The sequence below is a fragment of the Penaeus vannamei genome, chromosome 3 (assembly GCF_042767895.1).
Source record: "Penaeus vannamei isolate JL-2024 chromosome 3, ASM4276789v1, whole genome shotgun sequence".
NCBI lineage: Eukaryota > Metazoa > Arthropoda > Malacostraca > Decapoda > Penaeidae > Penaeus > Penaeus vannamei.
Window position 1 is genome coordinate 24,506,697 of NC_091551.1, and position 7,500 is coordinate 24,514,196.

The window sequence follows — 7,500 nt, forward strand, 5'->3', positions numbered from 1 at the left end:
CTTGAATGTTCCCGTATCGTTTTATTCGCCTGATAGACTTAACTAGAACCATGCCAACCGCCGAAGGAGATACAATTTCCTTCAGGAGTTCGTGGGGTTTTAGTAAAGATTTTTATAATAAGTGGAGTATGCCAGGAATTCTGGCCGGGAATGCCTGGGATCTGCCATGGCATACCGACCTTTTTATCGGAAGTGTTAGGAGGTCGTGGGATGCAGCGCGAGGATGTGTCGTCTCCGAGGCGGGAGGCGCTGCGGAGGCGGTGAGGAATTCTCGTTAGGATTCTGCCTCGGCTGCGGGCGGCTGATTTTTCCTCCGCCGAGAGGGATTTTCCTTTCGAAAACCGAACAGCCGTGTTTCATTTCCATGAAGCAGATGCAATGAATTTTCCCAGAAAAAGTGGAGAGATCCTCATGTCTAGCTTGCGTCTCACTGACTAAATCTTTTGTCAGCGCTCGCGACGCCGGCGATGCAGGCGGACGGGCGTTTGTGAGAATGCACGCTTCTGAGCTTTCGATTATGATCATAAAATATATACAGAAATATATATTATGTGAGCGAGAGTAAGCGTCTTCGAAGTAAACGGCTATTATAGTGGATTATACCCTTGTTGTGTGTTATTAGAAACGAAATGAAAGGCCCATCCTTGCTCATTAGTTAAGATGCCTTTTATGTTCGTACCGTAGCGAAACATGATTGGTTCTCAACACAAACGCAGAAAAGATCATTATCATTTCCTTCAGTGTTGTGTTGTAATTCGAAAACTATTTCGGAAACGTAGCATTAGGAGGAGAAATGCTATTAATGGCAGTTTTTGTCCAACGAGGTTTATATTTCCTCCGCTAATAAGGGAGAAGAGAAATCGTGTTCGAAGAGATAGCGGCCGGCGGAGTCTCTCGTGCAACTTGTTATTAGAGCTCGCGTCTTGCACAGTACCGCGGGGAAACTAATCCTTCCTCTGTCACAATGTAAGAGATCACAAATTCCTCGAACCGGTCCTTCTGCCATTGTACGTCTTCCCGCCTGCCCTTCGTCCTCCTCCCACCTGCCACCAAGATGTTTTCCTCCCCCGGACGCTGAATAGGAAAATCAGCCCAACAGATACTCCTACTCGAACCCGTAATTCTCGGCCTGTCACATATTGTCCCCCAAGACTGCGCGCTCCCTCCTCATGCCTTTCTCCTTAAAGGCTTATCTCCCCCTGCCCCCCACCCCTGCCCCCTCCTTACCCTGCTCACCCATGCGGCATCTCCTCCGGTTAGCCCCCCTCCCCCTCTCTCCCTCTCCTCCTCCACCTCCTCCTACTCCTTCCCTTTTACGAATGAAACAGCTGCAACCTCACCAACCTCAACCCCAACCCGTTTCTTCTAAACCTCCTCCTCCTCCCTGCCTCCCTTCCCTTCTTCTCTCTGCCTCCCTCTTCGCACCCCCTTTCCCATTTCATTACCGCTTCTCCCCTTCCCTCCCTCTCCCAGACGAATGCATCTTTCCAAATCTGTCACATCCTCCCAGTCTCTCATCTTTCCTCCCTTCATTCCTTGCCTCCCCCTCTCCTCCCCTTCCCTCCCTCCCTCCCTTTCTTCCTTGCCTCCCTCTCTCCTCCCCTTCCCTCCCTCCCTTCCTTCCTTCCTTGCCTCCCCCTCTCCTCCCCTTCCCTCCCTCCCTCCCTTCCTTTCTTGCCTCCCCCTCTCCTCCCCCTTCCTTCCCTTCCTTCCTTGCCTCCCTCTCCTCCCCATCCCTCCCTCCCTCCCTTTCTTCCGTGCCTCCCCCTCTTCTCCCCTTCCCTCCCTCCCTCCCTTCCTTCCTTGCTTCCCCCTCTCCTCCCCTTCCCTCCCTCCCTCCCTTTCTTCCTTGCCTCCCCCTCTTCTCCCTTCCCTCGCTCCCTCCCTTTCTTCCTTGCCTCCCTCTCTCGTCCCGTTCCCTCCCTCTCTTCCCTCCTTCCCCTCCTTCCTTCCTTCACCTCCCCTCCCCTCCCCTCTCCCTCCCTTCCCCTCCCTCTCTTCCCCTGCCTTCCCATCCCATTGACTCCCCCCCCCCCTTCATAGCCATACTTTCTGCTCTGCTGCGAAAGCCATTGGAGTATTCATCTCGATTCTTTTTTCTTTTTCTTTTTCTTATTCATGCCTTCGACCGCCTCCCAAAACCAGAGCTATGAACAAATCGCCCCGGTGTCCTTCTTCCTCCCGTTGACTCACTCGCTGCTGATTCCACCGGAGATCAACTGCGGTTTTCGTGTCGTCTCTTTGTCCGTTCTCTCTCTCTCTCTCTCTCTCTCTCTCTCTCTCTCTCTCTCTCTCTCTCTCTCTCTCTCTCTCTCTCTCTCTCTCTCTCTCTCTCTCTCTCTCTCTCTCTCTCTCTCTCTCTCTCTCTCTCTCTCTCTCTCTCTCTCTCTCTCTCTCTCTCTCTCTCTCTCTCTCTCTCTCTCTCTCTCTCTCTCTCTCTCTCTCTCTCTCTCTCTCTCTCTCTCTCTCTCTCTCTCCTCTCTCTCCTCTCTCCTCTCTCTCCCTCTCTCTCCTCTCTCTCCTCTCTCCTCTCTCTCTCTCTCTCCTCTCTCTCCTCTCTCTCTCTCTCTCTCTCTCTCTCTCTCTCTCTCTCTCTCTCTCTCTCTCTCTCTCTCTCTCTCTCTCTCTCTCTCTCTCTCTCTCTCTCTCTCTCTCTCTCTCTCTCTCTCTCTCTCTCTCTCGCTCTCTCTCTCTCTCTCTCTCTCTCTCTCTCTCTCTCTCTCTCTCTCTCTCTCTCTCTCTCTCTCTCTCTCTCTCTCTCTCTCTCTCTCTCTCTCTCTCTCTCTTTCTCTCTTTCTCTCTTTCTCTCTCTCTCTCTCTCTCTCTCTCTCTCTCTCTCTCTCTCTCTCTCTCTCTCTCTCTCTCTCTCTCTCTCTCTCTCTCTCTCTCTCTCCTCTCTCTCCTCTCTCTCCTCTCTTTCTCTCTCATCTCTCTCTCTCTCTTTGAGGGGGGGGGGGGAGTCGCCCCATTGTCCGAGCGGCTCAATCTGCCATTAGGGATTTTTTAGAGCGAGTTTTTGGCTTTATTTTTGTTTTCGTTACGTTTTGTTTAATTGGCATTGATATACTTTTTTGTCTGGGATTTTTTATATCGTTTTCGTTTTTTTACCATTGATTCCGTCGTTGTTGCAGCAAAATTATTGTCATTACTGTTATTACCATTGTTGTTATTGGTGGTTATTGCCGTCATCGGTATTTTTACTTTCTGTTGTTACCAATGTTATTATTTTTGCATTGTTGTATTAGTTGATATTGTTTTGTTATTGTTGATTTTTATCGTTGATGGTATTATGATTGCAGTGATGATGATTGTTATTATCATTATTTTCATTATTGTTGTCATTGTCATTATTATTATCATAATGATGATGATAATGGTGATAGCCATGATGACTTTGGTTATTATTATAGTTGATGTTAGGTATTCTTTCTCCTAAATCCCCTCCCCTCCCTGCCTCCCTTCCCTTCTCTGTGCCCCAATCAATCATTGTTGTTGTTGTAGTTAATTATTATCATTTGTTATCAATATTGTTATGATTATTTTTGTTATTGTTGTTGTTTTTTATTTTGTTATCATATTATTATTGTTATTATTATTGTTGTTGTCGTTGTTGTTGTTATTATTATTATTATTATTATTATTATTATTATTATTAGTGTTATTATTATTATTAGTGTTATTATTATTATTATTATTATTATTATTATTATTATTATTATTATTGTTGTTGTTGGTTTGAATATACTCATCATCGCCATCATAATCGCCATCGTCACTATTACTTTTATTATTATTATTATGAAGATTATGATTATGGTGATGACGATCATCAGAAGCAGCAGCATCAACATCAGCAGCAGCAGCATGATCATCATCATCATCATATTTATTATTAGCATCATTATCACTACCCCAACACTTGCCGCTTTTACTACCTTAACTATTTAACCTCCATGTTTCTCTTGAGTAATCAGAGAAGTGCCCCCCCCTCCCCCCCCCCTCCCCCTCAAGCACGGGCGCGAGCGGGGCCAAACCTTCCTTCATTTTACGAGCAGCGGCCGCCCTTCCTCAGCCGACACAATTGCTGATGACGGACCCTGTTGCCAAGCGGGAAGAGGAGGAAGAAGAAGTAGAAGAAGAAGAAGAAGAAGAAGAAGAAGAAGAAGAAAGGGTAAAGGATTAGGAGGCGGGGGAGAAGGTAAAGAGGGGAAAAAGAGGAAAAAAAAGGAAGAGGCAGAAGAAAAGAGGAGGAAAAGGAAGAGGAGAAAGAAACGGTAACGTGGAAGCGGAGGAGGGAGAACAAGAAGAAAAAGAGGAGGAGGAAGAAAAAAATAGAAAAGGGGAAAGAAGAGGAAGTAGAGGAGAAAAAAGGAGTAGTAAGTGGGAGAGGAGGAGTGAGAGGAATAGGGGGAAAAGAAGGAAAAGGAAGAATAAAAAAGAAAAACCGAGAAAGAAGAGGATTAGCAGGGGCCGCAGAGCAGGAGGAGGAAGCTGCAGTCCATCTTAATTGATTACTCTTCCTTTTTTCATTACAGCTCTGGAGTAAATCAGTGGGTTGTTCCTCCTTCGAGTAATTGTTAATCCGACGTCTCCCGCGGACGTTTATTTCATTAAGTGTCAACAAACATGTGTTTTTGCGGGAGATTAAGCGTCCCTTCCTAATCAAGGGCGCACGGACAGCTCCTCCTCGTCGGGTCCGAGTCCCCTTCTGCCTCCGCCTCGAGTCCGGGGCCAGCGCGAGCGAGGCGTGAGGAGGGGGAGGTTCTTAGTCCATCAGGTCCTTCGTGTCTTATTTGTGTGCGCCTGGAGAGCAGAATTGATTGTCACAATTGATTGCTTTCCTTGTCAATATTTGCCCTGCGAATGCGTCTTGGCTTCGAAGGCGCCATATTGCTGCGCTTCTGCCTTGTGGAAGCGCGTGATTCGTCGCCTCCCCGGCCGGCGCCTCCGTCACTCATCCCGGGTAGATCCGCTTTAAAACAATCAGTTCTTTCCTAAAATTGTAGACTCACATACATGCTGTAGGATTTCGTCGCCGCATTGATCCCCGGTGCCAATGCCGGAAATGCAACTCAAAGAGTAAACACACGTAAACGGGGAAAGGCGGTTGCGTCGAAAGGTAAGCAATTCATTCAGCATTCTACAAATTTACGCTGTGTGCGAACCTGGAGATAGGCAGAAAACGTGGAATTTATGAAGATGATAACGTACTCCCGCTTTAGTTTTCAATTTTGAACTTTCTCGCGCCAGATCAGGTACGGAATACTGATTCGAGGGAAATTTTTCGAACAAACAATGAATTATTTTGTTAAGGATGTAGGTCAAGAAGAAAAGGTGTTTTCTGCCGAATTTCGAACACGTTTTCTGATATGAAAAGGTCTATTGAAAGCCACCAAAATATTACTGAGAATTATGTGATTCAGATATTTTCATCTGTTCGCCGCGCATATCTGTTTCCATTTTCCAACAGGGAAAAAGTCGTTCATGCCGTATTCATATAGAGTCTTGCTACAAATAACGCCTAGATTACCATACATATTATGTGAATGCATAATATGAATACATAAAAGTGGAAGCGCAAACAGAGCACACTTAAACATTACAAAATGAAAAGGCAGGAAACATTTTGGATTCTACCGCACGTTCGCCGCTGTAAAGGTGGAGTGAAATTGAGCTAATTTCAATTGTGTTGGCTTTACTGGGGATGATAAGCGCTGGTTGGAACCGCTGCCTAGGGAAGGCCGGGAAAAGGGAGGAGGAGGGAAGAAGGGGAGAGGGGAGGAGGGAAGGAGAAGGGGAGAGAGTAGGAAAGGAGGGAGGGAGAAGGGAGACAGAAGGGGAACGGAAGGAGGGAAAGGGGGGAGACAGTGAATGAGGGAGGGAAGGCCGCGTTACAAGACCAGCACTCTGGAGGTTAAAATTAGGAACATGCAAATGGACAGGGCACGAGTTGACCTTTTTCCTCGCCTTTTTGCCGAGGTGTTTTGTCGCACTGAGCGCTTGGAAGTCCACCGCTTATAAAGACGGCGCTCTTTTTTAACGCTTTTTAACTGCTTTGTCTTTGAAGTGGTGGTGGTCTTTCAGGAAGTCGTCAATGTGTAGTTACCTGGTGAAAAGATTCGCAGCACACATGACTGTCTCTTTCCTCGCTCACCCTTGCTCCTACTCACTTGCTCGCACATTCACCCGCGTTGACTCCACTCCCGCCCGTCTTGTTCTCTATTTTTCATTCAAGCTCAGAGATGAATAATACGCGTAAGCAAGAAAGAACGTTGCCTTTAACCAAGCGCGTCCCCCTTTCCCGCCGCTGCGCTTCACTGATTCATTCAACCAAGATTCTCCTCACTGACTGACTCGTGTCTTGGATCTGTCATCACGTGCTGGGTATTTTACATGTGATTCAATCCATATCAAAATCGCGTATGGAACTACTTTAAACATTTTCTACTTCAAGATCAGTTACGCCCGCCTTTCAATTAGCTAAGTGCCACATCCAGAAAATTAGAATAACTTTTTTATCAAAACTTCCTGCCAGGAATTTCAAAGTTTGTTTTTCTTTTCTATTCTTCCATTTCGTTCATTTCCTCCTTTCCGTTTCTTGCAAGTCTAGGAGTGTGGTTGGTACATAATTTATCTCGGAATGTGCCACGCGTAAGTCTCCGAGAAGGCCCTGGAACGAGAACGTGAACGGCGCCCTCCGCGAGGCTCAGCGTCTACGTCGGGGGGAGGTGGGGGGGGGGGGCACGAAGGCGAAGCGGAAGAAGAGGTTCCTTTCTTCCGTAACTTTGAAGTTCTGGAAGGGCGGCTCGAGAGGGAGGCTCGGGTGCCCTCGGTGATCCGTGAATACGGCTTCCGCGATGCATTGGGTGGTATTTGTAGGTGTAGATGCATTAACTAAGGCTTTAATTATAATTAAAGGATTAAGAGACACATGCAGATCACCCTCATTAATTTGTCCACGTGTGAATTGTACATGTATACCTATATGTATGTGTATGTGTATACATGCATATATATATATATATAAATATGTATATATATATATATATATATATATATATATATATATATATAATATATATATATATATATATATATATATGTGTGTGTGTGTGTGTGTGTGTGTGTGTGTGTGTGTGTGTGTGTGTGTGTGTGTGTGTGTGTGTGTGTGTAGATATGTATGTATATAAATATTTATTCATTTATGTATACATATACGCACACATACATAATGCGTGTGTGTGAGTGTGTATATATATATATATATATATATATATATATATATATATATATATATATATATATATACATATATATATAAATGTATTTTTTTAATATATATGTATGTATATACAAAAAACATATATTTGCACACACAAACACACACACACACACACGCACGTAAGTATGTGTGTATTATATATATATATGTATATATATACACATATTTCTCTCTCTCTCTCTCTCTCTCTCTCTCTATATATATATATATATATATAT

General features: G+C 45.1%; 1 protein-coding gene across 2 annotated transcripts in view; it reads left to right on the plus strand.

Moving 5' to 3' along the window:
- LOC113818143 (inactive tyrosine-protein kinase transmembrane receptor ROR1) overlaps positions 1-7,500 on the plus strand; it is a 157,844-nt gene that overhangs the window by 37,744 nt on the left and 112,600 nt on the right. The window lies entirely within an intron of this gene.